Raw genomic sequence first — 19,251 nt, forward strand, 5'->3', positions numbered from 1 at the left:
AAGAAGCCGAGCCCGGAGTGGATCGATGCCCCGCCGTCTCCAAAGCAGCAGTTAAGAATCGCTCCGCGCATGTGCACACATGGCGGGCGGAGAGAACAGGTGCGAAGGGTAGCCGAGAAAAGGGAAGGAGGCTTGTGGGAGTCCTGTGGGGTTAAACTGGAATTCTGGGGCCGCGGAGTAAGAGCATAGGGAAAGGCGGTGGTCATTTCCCTCACCATGAGTTTGCGCTGTTCTGTCGCATGCAACAGGTGCCTTCCATCTTGCCAAATCTTATATAGATCTTCCTAGACTTATGATGGATTTACGTCCTGATAAACCCATCTGTAAGTTGAAAACTATAAGAAGCAAATGCATGTAATACACCTAAGCTACCCAGCATCACATCTTAGCCGGGCCTATTGTAAAAGTGCTCAGAACACTCACATTGGCCTATAGTTGGGCAAAATCATCCATACAAAGCCAATTTTACAGTAAAGTGTTGAACATCTCATGTCATTTGTTGAATACTGCACTGAAAGTGAAAAACACAGTGGTAGTCTGGGTACAGAATGTAGTTAACCCTCATGATCACATGGCTGCCCTGTGTTGCAGGAAAATGGGGCCAGAGAGGATGGTCATGTCCCAGATCTTGGGCAAGTCCCTGGGATGGGCACCAAGTGACGGTCCTTGGCTTCGCTCAGGAAAGAATTCAAGAGCAGTGGCAGTAAAGTGAAAGCAGGTTTATTGAGAGGGATACACATTTCATAGGCAGAATGCAGTCCATCTCAGAAGGCGAGAGTGCCCCGGGGTGTGGGTGTGGTTAGTTTTTATGGACTGGGTAATTTCATAGGCTACCCAGTAGGAGGATTATTTCGACTATTTTGGGGAACGGGTGGGGGTTTCCAGGACTTGGGGTACAACCCACTTTTGGGCCTTTTTTACTTGGCCTCAGAACTATCATGTCGTTTAGCATATGCTAATGTATTACAATGAGCGTATAATGAGGCCCAAGGTCTACTCGAAGTCAAATCTTCCACCATCTTGGGTCTAGTAGGTTCTAACCAGGTTTGTTGTATCTTCGATGGCTGTGTCGTTCTTTTAATGGTTGTGCCCTGCTCCTTACTTCCTGTCTCAGCTGGGAGCTGTGGCTTGCTGCCCAGCATTAGGACACGGTGAGTATCTACTGCATATCGCTAGCCCAGGAAAAGCTCAAAATTCAAAATTTGAAGTCTGGTTTTTATTGAATGCATATCACTTTAACACCTTCGTAAAGTCAAAAAAATCATACATCGAACCATCATAAGTTGGGGCTCCTCTGAAAAGTTTTACAGGCGCAGCCCCTAATGCTGACTGTAGGGGCAGATGCCCTGGTTTCATCCTTCTCTGAGCTCAGGCTGCCACCAGTTTACCATCACCTTCAGGGTGGCCAGTATCCACCCCTCAAGTCTTCTCTAATTCTTGGGACTCTGAGGGAACTCTTCTCCAACACTTTACTGAAGAGCTTGAATCCCAGAGGCAGCTAATTTGAGGCCCCAAAGTGGAGGGAATTGTTGTCTCTGTCCAGCTTCTCACCTGATAAGGCAACCACCTCCAGTAATAACCAAACACCAATAAGATCATCTGCCTAAACTCACTGAAAAAAAAATCAATTCCCTACCACCCTTCCCACCTTCTTCTCTCCCCACAGAATGGGTTGACTGTTCTAACGTCAAGTTGTTGGTGTTTAATGGCAAGCAGAATGGGAATTCCAAAACGTACATACATTCATTCATCCACTTATGAAATGTGTGTAAAGCATCATCTAGAATGTGAAATGGTTGTTGAGAGCTAAGAAAAATCAAATTTTATATCTTCCCCTTAACTAATCTCTCTGAGCCTCACTGTCGTCATTTGTAAACTAGGGATCATAACAGTACCTCCTTCTGGAGTTATTGTGAGTATTAAGAGAGCAAAATGTGAAGTAATCAGCACATCGCCAGGCACCAAATAACGGGTTCATAAGTGTTATTTCCAAATACTAGCTATAACTTGGACATATGGATAAAGAGGCCAAATAGATTTGTTTTTTAAGCTGGGGATTTTTATTTTAAAAGATCACCTAAAAGTGCAGCAACTTAAAAATAATGTAAGCTTCTTGAGGGTAGGGATATTTCTTTGCTTTGTTCACTGAAGTACCTTCAGTAACTAGAAAAGTGGCTGATAATAAATATGTATTGAATAAGCAAATGAAGCTTCATGGATAATTAGGCAACACTGAACAAATGTGATGTGTTAGGAAGATGCACATAAGTGTAAGAAATAATATTAAGCAATCACAGAAAAGCAGTATTTTATTATGTAGATATAAAAATTTGAAGGAATGTAAATAGTCCTGCCTCAGTTAAGGAGTTAGAGAGAATATCCTTAATGCATTAAAAGAGAATATAAACTAAATAAAAACATTTCTGAATAGCAAAAGACAAGCTGCCCTGCACATTAGTTTGGTCATCTGAGCAATTAGTTAATTCTGTTTGATGATAATGAGGTTGGCAATTCTGTATTATATAAGTGGATCTGGCTAAGAGCTCTTTATAACTATTGAAAAAGGGTAAGATAAGACTTTGCAAAGACACTACCTGGGCAGAAAATACCACAGGAAATGCAGAGACCTAAAGACAGAGGGCTTGTAGTGTTCTGTTAATCACTGAACAATGGCTACTATACATTACACCGTGAGAAGGAAATCTTCTAATGCCAGCTCAGTGGCAATGATCTGTAGGCTCTTTCCCAGGTTCTAAAAGAGCCAGTGCATTTTCCTGTCCTTGGGCAGTTGCTCTGGGCTTTCCAATAGCCTGTTAATGGTCCTCAATGGTTTCCTGAGTGATTTGGAGAAAACAGTCATTGAAAGTAGCACTGGGAAAGAAAAGAAGGGAAGAAAGGAGCTTTTCTGGTTTTGTGAGTAGCATTGCACAACCTGGTTACGTAGCTATATTAAGAGCATTGTAACACCCAAACTTTGGTTAGATGCACTGTGAAACAACCATCACTCCTTTATAACCAAATTCACCTCTTGAGGGTCATATCAGAAGTCAGATGTCAAAAACTCACTTTTTAAAATTGAAGTATAGCTGATTTACAATGTTGTGTTAGTTTCAGGTGTATAGCAAACTGAATCAGATATATATATATATATATATATTCTTTTTCAGATTCTTTTCCATTATAGGTTATTACAAGATATTGAATATAGTTCCCTGTGCTATACAGTAGGTCCTTGTTGTTTATCTTTTTACATATAGTACTTTGTATCTATTAATCCCGAACTCCTAACTTATCCCTCCCCCTGCCTTTGATAACCATAAGTTAGTTTTCTATGTCTGTGAGTCTATTTCTGAAAAACTCACATATTTTAAAAAATACTGTAAGAGGGCTTCCCTGGTGGCGCAGTGGTTGGGAGTCTGCCTGCCGATGCAGGGGATGCGGGTTCGTGCCCCGGTCCCGGAAGATCCCACATGCCTCGGAGCGGCTGGGCCCGTGAGCCATGGCCGCTGAGCCTGCTCGTCCGGAGCCTGCGCTCTGCAACGGGAGAGGCCACAACAGTGAGAGGCCCGCGTACCGCCAAAAAAAAAAAACAAAAAAACAAGCTGGAAGAGCAAACTGGTTTGCTCTGAGTTCTGCTGAGTTCAGGATCTTAAATTTCAGTTAGGCAACATGATTTACTTTCCTGTGAAACAGGATTTTTATTGAACTGAACCCAGAGGCAGCACTATAACAGCTAGCCAAGCTTAATGTAGCTACTGACGAGGAAACTTGCTTATTTTAGGGGTAGCAGAAAAATTACTACCAACAGTTGGGAATAAAATGGTGTCAAGACGTCTAGATTATCAGGCTAACGGAGGCATCTCTTAGTGACTCTGAATACAGAAATAGTTTTGTAGCTTATCTGCACATGTTTTATGTCTCTCATTAATGTTTTCCATATCTTGCTGCAGTCGTTTTGAGGCAGAGCCATGTTTAAAGGAAAATACATCATAAAACTGGTGGATAAATTTTGGCTTATTTATGTTAGATAGAACCGCAAAATATATGACAACTTGTTTGTATCTTCTTTCTCTCCCCAGGTGGTGATTACATTAAGAAATTTATGTAGAGTGACATTATTTTCACAGCAAGCGTTAAACAAATTGAAGCGTTATTGTTGAGCCTCACATCAGGTTTACCTTTCCTGGCTGGTTGGGATTACGTTGGCTGAGACTTCATAAAAAGCAGCCCCACAATTCAGGGAGGAAATCCTGTCATGCAGTTATTTCCTTTCATTTCACTTCAGTCCTTCTGTTTTATTCTTTTTGGAAATACTCATATTTAGGGAAGAAAAAAACCAGAAGTGATGACTATTACCTCTGATATGTACTACATTGTTAATGTTAATAATAGGAAGTCTTTCACATACATGAGAATAATACCCTCTCCCCAAAATGGGTGGCATCTGAGATAGGCTATAATAATATCTGCTTTCCATAAAGCTTGGGAGCAGTATTTTGCCTTTGAAGACTTGAGGACTAATTCAAAGAATTTTGGGGAAAAACCTGAACTTCTTACTATTCAGCATTATGTGTAAACTGTGCTCTGCACGGTACAATCTGACCTCTCCTTGAAGTCCACTAAAGTAACATCACACGACTGCCATTCCCTTCAAGACTGGAAAAATGAGATGCCAGTCCTATGAGGCCCACCCAACAAGCAAAATATTAGGCAGATAAAATTCTTAAGTACAGCAGGTTTTGCTTCCATGATTCAACGCTGTAAATTTTTTTGCATCTTGAGCCCATGACAATTTAAAAATCCAAATTTTAAAAAGGAGACCTTTTTAAAATTGGGACCTCAATTATGTAATTTCAAGCATGTTATGTCATTGATTTCACGGGCATACCCCAGATATCCTAATCAATCCAGTGTTCCTCAAATATTAACGTGTACATGGATCACCTAACCATTTTGTTAAAATCAATTTTTGATTTGGTAGAGCTGGGACAGGACCTGAGAATCTGCATTTAGAGCAAGCACCCACCAGATGCTGATGCTGCCATTCCCACATTTTGGGTTGCAAGACCCTAAGCGTTTCCTTTTTAAGAGTGTTTGGTTTACTATCCAGTATCCCACAGTAGTTAGCTCTGGGGCCACTACCAGATACAGAATACTATGGTATGCAAACACAAATCGACTTTCTTTCAAAGGAGGTGGTATTTATCTGAAACATTCCTTTATTTTAACTGCCTTCACCTGGGCACTTGGAAATAAATCTTAAGTGAGAGTGAGAAAGTCTGGACTTTTTGTTCCCTCGTGACAAGAGATTGCCTGGTTGTTTGTGAGGTCCTGGGTCACCTTCTAGTTTTTAGTAGTCATTGCAACTGTGCACAGACATGCCGGTTCTTGTCTCCTTCCAGGCTCACGGAGGGCTTATGCTTCTTCACACCCGTTGCAGATTGGCATGGTTGTGTAACTTGCTTTGGCTGACGAAGCATGAGGACATGAGATATGCATCACTTTCAGGCAGAAGCATCAAAAACCAGTGCACAATTTACCAAGTGTCCTTTTTCCTGTCTTTGTGCTCTTGGAAACATATCCAAGATGGAATCTCTGTCAAGCTTAGATCCCCGAGTGACTACAGCATCAGAGAACAGATCCCCTACACACACATACATCAGTTCAAATTGGTCATGTAACATAAGCAAGAAATAATTAACTAAGATTTAGGGGAGATTTGTTAATGTGGCATAGCCTAACCCATCCTGACTTGTACACTAATTTAAACCACTTCTGAGAAGTAATTCTTAGAAAGTTCAAAAGAGTTTTATAAAACAGTTTCACAATTACAGACTGTTTTTAAGTGCATGAGAGGTTATGTATGTGAGGTGAATCATTCCTTTTGAAGGGAAAATCAAAGTAATCAATTTATAACTGTATGATCTATCTTCTGAGTGACCTTCATTGAGTAATTTAATCCCAGGTTTATTGAGCACCTATGTAAAAGGACTGTATAAGAAAATATCTTGAAACCTAGCTGAGAGAAGAATTAGTGGCTGGTAGCATTTTCAGATACCTTCAGAGAAGGGTTCTGAAGAAATAAAGAGATGTCATGTTCACATTCTAATTTTAGGGTGTCAGAATCATCTTGCAACAAGGGACCAGGATATGTTTAAAACATTTCAGGCAAGATTTAACATTATGAGACAGTTTGGATTCTTATCACAAGGAATTTGAAAGAAAAAAAATGAAGCCTCCAGTTTAAATTGCAGATTATGTTCAGACAAGACAACCCTGAAAATTATTTCTATCTGGGGAATCCAGATAGAAAGGTGAATGTGTAAATTTCTTCAATATCCCCTGGCAGAAACATCATCACATGGGTTAATGAATTTATTGAAATGGATGGTGAAAAAAAATAAGAAATAGTGTTTATCTCTTATTGATATTGGATAGTCTCCCTTTAATCACAGCCTTTTTTTTCAGCTTTAGTATGAAGCTACTTTCCAACATATAAAATTACCAAATTACTTCAGCTACTGAAATATATTAATATAGCTTATAATACATTTTATTATTTCAGTAGAAGGTTCTAAATAAGACTGGTCAGCTTAGAAGCCAGAAAGAAATTAGTTCTAAGTTATTTCCTCACGACTGAAATTGCAAATGTCAGATTCCATTACAAGTGGCTAAGACAAGAGCTCCTCTCTTGCTTCACTCAGTGCAGGGTAGCCCAGAAGTCTGTGCACTAAGACTTTGGGACCCTCTTACCTTTATTGAACCCCTGTAACATTGCGCATCCTGTGTTAACTGCTGAAGACCCGGCAGTGAGCAGCACAGATGTGCCACCTGCTCTCACAGAGCCTCCGATCTCTCGGAGGTGTCAGCCCAATAAGTCAATGTTTGTGAGTTTTGAGTAGCTACTGTGGATAACAAACTACCCCCAGACTTAACGGTTTAAAACAACAACTGTTTGATTATCTCTCATGGACTCTGTGGGTCAGGAATTCAGAGTCAAGGTGTGGCTGGGTGATTCTTCTACTCTAGAGCCACTGAAACACTCTGTGGGACTCGGCTGGTGGGTGGGCTGGTCTAGAGGCTCCCAACAGCTGAACTCACGTGTCTGGGGGCAGGAGTGGCTAAAAGACTGAGCTCACAAGGGACCGTCAACTGGAGTGACGAGGCACGGTGTTTCCAGCCTGGTGGTCTCAGGGCAGTTGGATTTCTTACACGGGGGCCAGGTTCCCCCAGACCAAGCATCCCAAGAAAATTAGGTGGAAACTTCATGGCCTTTTTGGACCTAGACTGGAGAATCACACAACAAAACTTTTTAACGATTTCTTGTTGGTTACAAGTGAATCATAAGGCCAGCCTAGATTCAAGTGAAAGGAAACTGAATTCTATTTCTTGCTGTAGGAATGATAAATTCACACTGTAGAAAGCTTGTGGAAAGGAGGCTACCATTATGGCCATCTTTTTTTTTTTATGGTAAAAAAAATTTATATTTAGAGTTAGCTGGACTCAGTTTAGATGAACCCAATTTTGTTGGCAACATCCAAAGCATCATAGAAGGGAGCCAATCGAACATATGTCTTCTTCTCTCCATCAGGCCTGATCTGGTGTTGACCTTGGCCACATCAAGGTCATAGAGCATCTTCACAGCCTGTTTGATCTGGCGCTCTTTGGCTTTGACATCCACAATGAACACAAGTGAGTTGTTGTCTTTCATCTCCTTTATGGCTGACTCAGTGATCAGGGGGAATGATCAGGGGGAACTTGATGATGCCATCATGGTTAAGCTTATTTCTCCTGGGGGCACTCTTCTGAGGATATTTGGGCTGCCTCCAGAGCTCCAGTGTCTTGGGCCATCGGAAGGTGGGGGATATGTGAATCTTCTATGTGACCATCTTTGAAAATGCAATCTACCAGAGGAAGAAAGAAAGAAAAAAGCAGAGGTGGAGGGAAAGATTTTATAGACCTAAAGGTAAGAAGGAACAGGCAGTTAGAAAGATAGTAAGTAGGAGGAAGGCAATGGAGAGTTCCCCAGGCAGAGCAAATACTTCTTGCAGAGGTCCTGAGATGAAAAGGAATTTGCCAAATTTGAAGAACTAAAAAAATTAAAAGTAAAAAATCCAGTGTATCTGGGGCTTCCCTGGTGGCGCAGTGGTTGAGAGTCTGCCTGCCGATGCAGGGGACACGGGTTCGTGCCCTGGTCCGGGAAGATCCCACATGCCGCGGAGCGGCTGGGGCCGTGAGCCATGGCTGCTGAGCCTGCGCGTCCGGAGCCTGTGCTCCACAACGGGAGAGGCCACAACAGTGAGAGGCCCATGTACCGCAAAAAAAAAAATAAAAAGATAAAATTAAAAAAATAAAAAAGCCAGTGTATCTGGAGCATGGAGGGAGAGGGTGAGGCTTCACATATCAAGAGATCAGGTAGCATCTTGCAAGCCATGTTAAGATATTTGGAGGCTATGTTAAGAGCAGGGGAAATCAGATGTTTGAGCAGAGGAGGAACGTGATCTGAGGTTCTGTGTGGATCTTTCTGAATGAATTGGAGGGGTCAAGTCTGGGCCAGTTAGGAAATTGTTGCAGTGTCCACGCTGATGATGAAGATGGTCTGAATTAATGTGGCAGCAGAGAGACAGATTGGAGTTCTATTTAGAAACGTAATTGACAGGTCTTGCTGGTGGAAAAAACGTGGAGAGGCTAGGGATTGTGAGATGTGTTAGTTTCCTAGGGTTGCTGTAAAAAGCTATCACAAATTGGGCAGCTTAAAAATAACAGAAATTTATTCTCTCACAGTTTTGCAGGCTAGATGTCCGAAATCAAGGTATTGGCAGGGACATGCACTCTCTGAAGCTCTAGGGGACAGTCTATTCCGTGCCTTTCTCTTGGCTTCTGCTGTTGCTGGCCAGCCTTGGTGCCCCTTAGCTTTGCAGACACATCACTCCAATCTCTGTATCAGTCATCTCATGGTGTCTCTCTCGTGTTTCTCTGTGTCTCTTCTCCTCTTTTTATAAGGACACCAGCCGTATTGGATTAAGGATCCACCATACTCCAGTATGTTGACCTGAAACAAACAGACTGCCAGATATTTCTCCAACAAAGATGGGTTTATTTGGGATCAGCAGAGAATTGCAGTTTGGGGGTCTGCAACCACGTGGAGCCATACGTAAGGGAAGGAAGGCGCTTTTATAGAGAAGGAAAGGAACTTGGCAGGGCCGTAGTAAACAGAGTCCGTGGGTTTTCATTGGCTGAGTCCGCCCCAGGCAAGAGGAGAGTCTTTCTTCCTCCTGTTGGGCTCTGCTACCATCACAGGGCGTGAGAGCTCCCTTTTCTGGTCTCGGGACTCCATTTGATTGAGGTTTCTGTTCATTAAGTGTTTCACAAGTGTGATCTCATCTTAACTTACATCTTAATTACATGTACAAAGATTCTGTTTCTAATAAGGTCACACTCACAGGACTTCTCAACATATCTTTTGGGGGGCACAATTCCACCATATGAGGAAAAGGAAGGAATAATCAAGGATGCCTCCCTGTTTTCCAGTGTGAATGCTTGGGGAATAGTGGTGCATGGTATTGAGGTGACAGCAGCCTGGAGGAAGCAGCTAGGCAATCAGGTGTTTTACTTGGAACAGGTTAAACTTCAGATGACTCTGAGACGTCCAGGTGGAGACGCCAAGCTCGGACAGACAAGTCTGGAGGTTTCGGAGGGAAATCTGGACGGCAAGCCCTATGTTGGAGGAACTGTAGCCTGTTGAGGGACAAGCAAGGGAGTGCAGGACAACTGGCTAGCGGGAACAGAGAGAAAAGCCTAGAGCCCAGGGGACCTCCATTCCATTTCTCAAGACAGGAGGGAACGCCAAGGCCAATGGTGTGCTGGCAAACGTGTGACAACTAGCTCCCCAGGGGGGAGGAGAGGAGAGGAAAGCCCTGATTTGGAGAGTGTGCCAATTCCCAGGTTGCAAATATTCCCACCATGGCCACAGGCCTGCAAAATTCCTGAAAATTTCAAAATCGATCCTTGCAGGCTGGTCCAAGCTGGCTCCGGGACAGCCCTGAAATCAAGGCCCTGTTTCATGCCACTGGTTGTGCGAACTGATCAATTAACTTACCCTCCCTGGGCCTGGTGTCTTCATCTATAAAATGAATGGCTGCTCCTAACGGTCCCTGCCTTCTCTCACAGAGCATGAATCCCAACAGCAACATTTTGGTTCTGTCCTGATAATAATGAGGCCCTCTGAGCAGAGTATGTGGTATTTTTACAGCTAAACAGTTGAACAGATAAAGTATAGGTAGTGACACTCCTGCTCAGTGACTGTCAGTTCCTGGAACTAGAAATGCACGTGGTGGGGAGGGGTAGGTATTGAGGAAGGGGACATAGACTCCACCTGTGATGAGAGACGTGGACAATTTTTTTTTTTTTTTTTTTTTGCGGTATGTGGGCGTCTCACTGTTGTGGCCTCTCCCGTTGCGGAGCACAGGTTCTGGAAGCGCAGGCTCAGCAGCCATGGCTCACGGACCCAGACGCTCCGCGGCACGTGGGATCTTCCCGGACCGGGGCATGAACCCGTGTCCCCTGCATCGGCAGGCAGACTCTCAACCACTGCACCACCAGGGAAGCCAGTGGACAATTTTTTGAAGCTCATGTGGGACCAGAGATATTCTTGTGTTCACTTTTGGAAAATACAAACTGCCACATGAGCTTTCTAGAGGAACGGTTTTCTCATATCTTTGGGTAGGATGTCGAGGCAACATAATCATGCCTCCCGCAAGGTACCTCAAGTCTTTTGGGCCATGGATGTCTCTGATACAAAGGTCATAACAGAGGTCTGAAGGGAGGAGAGGTATTTCTTCTCCTCCTTATGGGAGGAGAGGTATTTCTTCTTTTTCCCATAGTCTTGAGATCAACCCAGAAGCAAGGGAAGGGGAATAAACAGGACTGACCTAATAGTGACATTCATGAATAGTGCAGGAAGCCAAACATGGGGCTGGGTGCGTATCCCTCTCCACTGGGATGCCTGTGGGGAGGGAAACACCATCAGGATCCATTGAATGGCCATAGTCTGCATGTTGGGAAAGTATGGATTATACATTTCTATCCATCTGCATCAGTGGGAAACGTCATGTTCAACAGAGATTGATTTGTAACAGCAGAGATTCATTTGCAGTGGCTTAAACTCACAAAGGTTTATTATATAAGAGACAACTGAAAATCAGCAGGTTAGGACAGTTCCACAGTCTTCATGGGTTAGTTTTCCCTCTATTTTTCTGCTCTGTTTTCTTGCTCTATTTTTCCATATCCATTCAAAAGATCACCTCATGGTCCAAGGTGGCTGCTGGAGTTCCAGCCATTGTAGCCACATTCCAGGCAGCAGAAAGGAAGATGGAGGAAGGCTTACCCCACTGTCTTTTAGGCAGGCTTCTCAGAAGTCTCAGACTATACTTCTGTTTATATCACTTTGGACAGAACTTAGTTATATGGGCTCACCTATTTACAAACAAGGCTGGGAAATGTACTCCTAAGCAGAAGATGTTGCCTGTGGTTTTGTTTTCTAAAGACAAAAAGTGAAAAATTAGTATTTGGAGGCAAGGCCATCTATGTTACATTTCCTACTTAAGAGGTAAAAAAAGATACCCACCAGGTTAAATGCATCATAGTGACCTTTCTAGTGATATGTAATTGTGATAACATTTATTCCTTTTAAGTACCTACAAGAAATGAGAGATTTACTTCATTATTTCAAAATGTGAGGTGGAAAAAAAATCGGTAGAATCCATTTCCCTACTCTAAACAGTTGACGACAACATACAAACCATGTTTTAAACCTCCCCCTAATTTCAGAGCGCCTTTTGCTCCAAATGACTGAAGTCGCAGCTAATGCAGGATACAAGAAGACAATCTGGAACTTAAAGGATGGCACTTTCATTGAAATGTTCCGTGAGCTGATGCCTGCGCCTCGTGTTTCTAACATAATCGTGCCTCTCCTCGAGGTGCTGACAATTTAGGCAATTGTCAACATTAAAATATTTGCTCAGTGTTACATAGACACAGATGTGCACGCCCATCTGCACAGAAAATGTCATGAAATGTTGCTCTAGTTTTCTCTGCCTGCAAATATCCTATACTCACAGGCCCACCCGAAGTCCCATTTCATTCCTGAAGCTTTCCTTGGCCCCAGTGCTCTGTCGTCTCTCCCCTCTCTGCACTCGGGGACCAATTCTACTGTTTGCATTTAACAATTAGTACCCAATACTTAACACACACTGAGAGAACATTTAACATTAGTCCCAAACACTTTAGTAGTTACTTGTGGCCTGTTAGTGTCATATGTAGAATTCTTAACTTTCGAAATTGAGTATGACTTCTTTGCCTCATACCTTCTCTGAATCATTCCACCTAAGGCATTAAACGTTTCCAGGTTGGCGGAGTCCTGTAGATTGCTCCGGCAGTAGGCATCAGAAACCGGAGGAGAGTATACTAACCAGCTCACTGAATGTTTCCATCAAGGGAAAAAAAACCTCACTCCATACCTGTGAGTCTCAAATGCAAATTGTAACCCACATTCTAGAATAGCTAAAATGGAAAGGGCAGACAATACTTATACATTGTTGGGGGAGTGTATATTAGTACAACCACTTTTGAAAACTGTTTGACCGGGCTTCCCTGGTGGCGCAGTGTTTGAGAGTCCGCCTGCCAATGCGGGAGACGCGGGTTCGTGCTCCGGTCTGGGAAGATCCCACATGCTGCGGAGTGGCTAGGCCCGTGAGCCATGGCCGCTGAGCCTGCACGTCCAGAGCCTGTGCTCCCGCAACGGGAGAGGCCACAACAGTGAGAGGCCCGCGTACCGCAAAAAAACAAAAAACTGTTTGACCGTATCCATTAAAACTGAATGTAGGAATATTTTATGTCCCAGCACTCCACTCCAAGTTTAATGCTCAATAGATATGCATAAAGATATGCAAAATCAGCAACAACAAACATGCACTAGAAGGTTCAGAGCACTACTGATAGTATTCCCAAACTGGAAAGTACCCACATGTCTTTCAATAGTATAATGGATAAAGACATTGAGTAAGTATATATTCACACAATGGAATATTATATGACAACAAAAATGGACCAACTCTTGCTACATGCAACAACATGGATAAATCTCACAAATATAATGTTGGGTGGAGAAAACCAAACATAAAAGGGGTCTTACTGTTTGGTTTCATTTATATACATTTCAAAAACTGCTAAGTGGATTAGAAATTAGAAATCAGGATGGAGGTCGCCTGAGGTGGAAGGGGTTGCCCTGGGAAAGAGGCACAATGAGGGCTCCTGGCGTGCTGGGGACATCGTATTTCTCACTCTGGATGCTGGTTCCATGGGTAGATGGATTCCCTTTGTGAAACACAAACTGAGCCATGCACTTATGATTTGTGCAATTTTATCTGAGGATGTTATACTTCAATAAAAAGCACGCTGGAAAACAAACACAGAAATGGCAAGCTGTGGTTGGCAAACAGTGGGTAATCACCCATTCCGAGTTCCCTGTGTGCTACTGGGCAGTGTGAAATGAAGGGTTTATAAGAAAATCTCCAAACTTGCTTGTAGCTCTAATATCCTATGCTTCTATGATTCCATTGGAAAGACTAGAAGAAAATTCTTTGACTTTAGTCCACAGTAGGAAATTCTGATTGCCAGGGAGGGGACCCTGCGACCAGCCAGCCCTCTGTGCCTGAGCTGACTATCCACGTGTCCCACGTCCTGGGGGGCAAGCAGTGTGTGGTGGGGCAGAGCATCCTTTCCTGAAGAGGTGAGAGGCGGGAGGCTGTGCTGCAGCCGTACTTCCTAGATTTCTCCTTCACCTTCTCGTCCATCATCCTCTTTCTGTCTTCCCTTGTCAACAGCTCTCCCGGCTAGCACACTTTGCTTTCAGGGCTGACAGTTGGCTGGGACAAGTTCCCCCTTTTCTCTTCCCTCGTTGGCACCTGCCTCGGTTCACCTTATTATGGCTGCGGCTGTGAGCTCATGCAACCTTTGTGTGCCGTGTTCCCCACCCACCTAACAGCCGAACCTGCACTGTTAGCTTTTCCTGGACGCACACGGCATCAAAATCTAAAACTTGAAACACTCTCCCTCTCTGCCTTACCTCTCAGTGGCATACTTGTCAATTTCAATGTGCTGCACTACACCGACTGCTCAGAAAAGAATAATCAAGGGAGAAAATAAACAATCGTGGTGCTACAGATGGGCGGAGGGATCAAAGGTAGACATGGATGGGTGACTGGCCCCTCTCATCACTTAGTTAGTAAGCACTCTCCGCTCACATATGGGTTACAGAAAATGCAAACCCTGCCAGGTGAGCTCTCCACAAGCTCCTGACCTAACAGGGATGCCGGATGCGGGCAAACGTATAGGTAATCAGCAGTGAGAAACCTCAAATTAATAATAATGCAGTGACGAAATGAAGTTGACACAGGGACACAAAAGGGGCATGGGGCCCTCCAAGACAGCATCACATAAACAAAGCTTCATGGAAGGCAGACAGGTTAAAATTGGAAACACTTTGATCGCAGCCCAAGTCTGAGGCTGGTTTGAGAGATTAATGGAGCATGAAGAAGGCTGACTCCATAATCATGAAACATAGGGATCCCAAGAGTTGGCTCTCTTAGCTTAACCAGGGGGCTTGTGCTGTAGGAGGGAGGGGGATAGCTAATGTGATCGTGTGAAGCTAAGGAAAGTTTTGAGCAAGGATAAGTAAAATCTAGTCCATAGTGGAAGCGTTAAGACAAAAACCGTGAATATTCTAACCCTCATTATACTACAAGCATTGTTGTAGGAAATTGGCCTTTCTCCCACCCCACCCTCTTCCACCCAACGCACAGTCCAGACCCAAGTTCTGCCTGCTTTGGGTCCAGTGCATTTGCGGGGACTCAAGAGGTGGAAGAGTGGGGAAAGTAAAGAATATGGGTTCATTCCTTCCCTCCATTCCCACTCCTGATATACAGTCATAAAACAACCTAATCCAACCATTAAAGAATGAGACAGATGTGATGGGACCCATCGCATCCATTTCTAATTTCTGTGATGTTTCTGGTCCACAAACCAACTGAGCATAATAGAGATAAACAGCCCGAGTTTTATTGGAACTGCGTGAAGTAAAATGCTCCCGGTGCTCAAGAATGCATCTCACTGCCTACGTTAAGGCTCATTGTCTATAAAGCCACCGAAAGACGAGAACTATTCAAAGCTTAATAGTAAATGTCATAAGAGCAAACACTTTTATGGGTTTCCCATGTGCCGGCCACAATGTGCTAAGCCCTTGATCGGTATGTCCAGCCATAGTACTGGGATGGAGTTACTGGAACTGTGCCTCTTTTAGAGAAATAAGGAAACTGAAGGAGAGGCATGTCCATTTCTTTCATTCATTCATTCATTCATTCATTCAACAAACGTTTCTCCTATTGCTTGCCTGGATATAGGGGCTCTGCTCCTCTGCAGGTGAGTGCAGGATCAAGAGCTGGTGCCTTAGTCTGCTTGGGCTGCTTAACAAAGTACCACAGACCGGGTGGCTTAAGCAGCAGAATTTTATTTTCTCACGATTCTGGACGCTGGAAGTCCTTGAAGATGTGGTTTCTCCCAAGGCCTCTCTCCTTGACTTGCAGATGGCCAGCTTCTCTCCATGTCCTCACGTGGCCTTTGCTCTGTGCTGTGTATCCCTGATGTCTCTGTGTCCTAATCTCCTCTTCTTATAAGGGCACCAGTCAAACTGGATTAGGGCCGACTCTCTTGGCATAATTTTAACTTCATCACCTCTTTAAAACCCCATCTCCAAATATAGTCACTTTCTGAACATATGAAAGAGGGAAGGGCATGGACACAAGTCATCCCATGACAGCTGGGAAGACGATTTGATTCCTTGACCAAGATAGTGGGACCTTAACTTCATCCCTGTAAGCTGGGGCTGGAAGGTTCCTTTTCCCCAGCCACGTCAAGATTCACAAGAAGGTCTGAACTCGGAGTGGCCGAGTAGTGTGGCGGGTGAACTACACCGAAGCATCCCCCATGTTGTTTGTTATCCAGCCGTCCACCACCTGCAGTACAATGGTGGCCTGTGTGGGCCAAAGGAAGCAGCTGTGTCCAATTGCTCAGAGCGTTTGCTAAAAACATTGAAAAGGAAACATCTGCTTATACTATATTTTTCTTTCTTTTTTTTCCTTTGAATTGTTCAAAAGTGAACAATGTGGATTTCAGTAACCCTGCCACACAGAGCTGGATTCCTGCCTTCAGTAATTCTTTTGTGCTTGTCACATACATACTCGCTCTGAGGCACTTCAAACACTGTTGATTTATCCTTCCATGAATTTGAATAAAGGTAGCGCTAGGAGCCAAGTTGGTCCTGCTCTTTGAATGGGATTTCACGATCTATCTGCAAACTTATTAAGAGCACCTACTCCTTCCAGTTTTCCAGATTTATTCCGATTACAATTTCTGTTAGTCTTCTTAATCTTGAACTAAAGAGCTTTGGGACCCAATAGTGTATTATATCCACCAAAACACTTACTTTATTTATTTCCATCCCTCGAGACATTGCGGAAGAACCACTTAGAAATGTTTGTAAGTGTGGCTGGGAAATCACAATGCGTTACCTTCACAGTGCTCTGAAAATCTGCTCCCAACTTTACATGTCTAGCTCCCTTTAGAAGGCAGCCAGTCATAAGAAAATAATGATCAGTGTATGTTTACATACGAGCATTTTTCTCTCTCCTTTTCAAACCCTTTGCAAATAGTCAACACTGGGAAATCCAGGTACTATGGTACATGGCATCATAGCTGCTTGTCCTGAAAGGCTGCAGAAAATGTGGTGCAGAAGCTAACTTCCTCTTGCTTTAAGTCAAAAAGGCTGCCTTTGGTGGAGAACGAAGGGCAACCATCTGCTTACTCAGAGACGCCCTTCTTTGCACAGGACAGGAAGCTGGGAGGACGTGTGTTCTGCACTGGTTCTAACATGGACCCTTCTGTGACTTAAGAGATCATTTTACATCCCATTGCCTCGCGTTCCTTCTCATTAAGATGGCAGGACTTAACCAGCTTTCCCTCTCACAGGAGTATGGTGTGGAACAATTAAGGGTTAATTAATTAATTGGAGAACAACCATGCAAGAGAGAGAATGAGGACTCCTACTGCATTTCCTTGGCTTTGGGTAAGGCCACTCCTAAATCAGTTTTAATCACAAGCTTAAGCCCTCAATTTTTCATTACTATTTACCTTTTGAGGTTTAAAATGAACATGAACCTCTTGAATATAATTTTTCCCAAATCAGATATTTTGTTTCCCCTGCAAGACTCGTTTCTAGTACCTACTTCACTGGGTTAATCAATAAGTTATCTTGCATTAAATTTAGTAGCTCTATCGTGAGTCAATGAAAATGACCGGGATTTTTTTTCCTTTGCTATTGAATTTTGTTGTTGCTTTTCTTGCTTATTTAAGTTAAATGGAAGAAATCTCATTGTTCAATACGAGTTTGCTTATTTCCGTCTTTTACTTTCAGAGATAATCTTGGCCAAAACCCAGGAAGGAATAATGACAGACCTTGGATGGAAAGCCAATGACTTTCAAAAAAATGTTGCTGGTCACCTGCTGATTATCCAAATGCTGGCTTTGTTGGGAGAACATGATGAGACTGTTTTCCTCCCTGTCTCCCTCCTGGTGCTCGTGCCATTGATGGGAGATGGGCTGGAGTATATATGTGTAGACCAACAGGGCTGCATGAACGGACTTGCCTCCCTGCTGCTGAGAGGGCTGGCGCCAGTCCTAGGCTCAGCCTTAGAGAACTGAGGTTCAAGTGCCTTTAGCGTTCCAGATCGGTGATGCCCAGGTGGTGGCTGAACTTTGAGTTCCTTACCACCTTCTTCTATTCCAAACAGAATGGGATCTCTGATTCGTGTTCTGGAGAATGCAAGGCTTGCTCCTCCATCTTACAGAGCAAAGTGCATTCCCACTCCCATGGCCATAGCAAATCAAATCGCTTTATGTTGGAGGTAGAAAGCCTCTAACTGAGCCTGGAGGTGTAGCTGCCACTGTTTTCCAGTTTCACCCAAAATATGCTGTTCTGGTCCTCAAGGAAACATATGCAGAATCTACTCAGTGTGGAAAATCAGCTCAATTTTATTCCATTCATTCAACCAATGTTTATTGATGATTGACATGTGACACTAACTTCTAGGAACAAGAAGAAGGTAGAGGACACAGTCTGTCTCAACGAGATCAAAGGTAACCTAAGGTGGGAGAGCACAGCAAGGCAGGAAGGTCAGGCCCAAGTCCATTGGTTTGATCTTGTCATAGGAAATCTGGTCAAAGATGGAGTGGACAGGTTGGAGAAAGAGAGATGAAAGTTTTTCTTTGGGGATTAAGTATCCAAAGTCCAAATCTGGGAATACTTATTGTATTAAGTATGTCTAAATAGAATACTTCTATTCTTGGAATAGAAATTCCTATACTTTTGCTGGGTGCAGAAGAATTTTTGTTCATGTAAATTCTTCCAGATAAAGAATTTGTTTGCTTTTATACACCTTATGTCAAATTTCTTCTTATTAATAATGGAGTGAGAAGAGAGGCCTCAGAGATAATCCAGTCCAAACCCTTCATTTTATTTTTTATTTATTTTTAAAATTAAATTTATTTATTTATGGCTGCGTTGGGTCTTCGTTGCTGCACGGGCTTTCTCTAGTTCCAGCTAGTGGGGGCTATGTTTTGCTGCGGTACGTGGGCTTCTCATTGCGGTGGCTTCTCTTGTTGCAGAGCACGGGCTCTAGGTGTGTGGGCTTCAGTAGTTGTGGCACATGGGCTTCGGTAGTTGTGGCATGTGGGCTCTAGAGCGCAGGCTCAGTAGTTGTGGCGCACGGACTTAGGTGCTCCGTGGCATGTGGGATCTTCCCAGACCACAGCTAGAACCCGTGTCCCCTTCATGGGCAGGCAGATTCTTAACCACTGCACCACCAGGGAAGTCCCAACCCCTTCATTTTAAATGTTAAAAAATCTAATTCTGGGCTTCCCTGGTGGTGCAGTGGTTGAGAGTCCGACTGCCGATGCAGGGGACGTGGGTTCGTGCCCCGGTCCGGGAAGATCCCATATGCTGCGGAGCGGCTGGGCCCGTGAGCCATGGCCACTGAGCCTGCGCGTCCGGAGCCTGTGCTCAGCAACGGGAGAGGCCACAACAGTGAGAAGCCCGCGTACCGCAAAAAAAAAAAAAAAAAATCTAATTCTGAAACTACA

The 19,251-nt window shown here is 43.6% G+C and overlaps 1 long non-coding RNA gene across 1 annotated transcript; it reads left to right on the forward strand.

Moving 5' to 3' along the window:
* Positions 1-6: 6 nt before the first annotated feature.
* Positions 7-18,840, forward strand: LOC137207502 (uncharacterized). The gene is made up of 4 exons (XR_010935121.1): positions 7-99; positions 7,592-7,692; positions 17,083-17,179; positions 17,528-18,840. It is a non-coding gene; the product is annotated as an uncharacterized lncRNA (long non-coding RNA).
* Positions 18,841-19,251: the final 411 nt, after the last annotated feature.

This window comes from Pseudorca crassidens, chromosome 15 (genome assembly GCF_039906515.1).
Source record: "Pseudorca crassidens isolate mPseCra1 chromosome 15, mPseCra1.hap1, whole genome shotgun sequence".
Lineage (NCBI taxonomy): Eukaryota > Metazoa > Chordata > Mammalia > Artiodactyla > Delphinidae > Pseudorca > Pseudorca crassidens.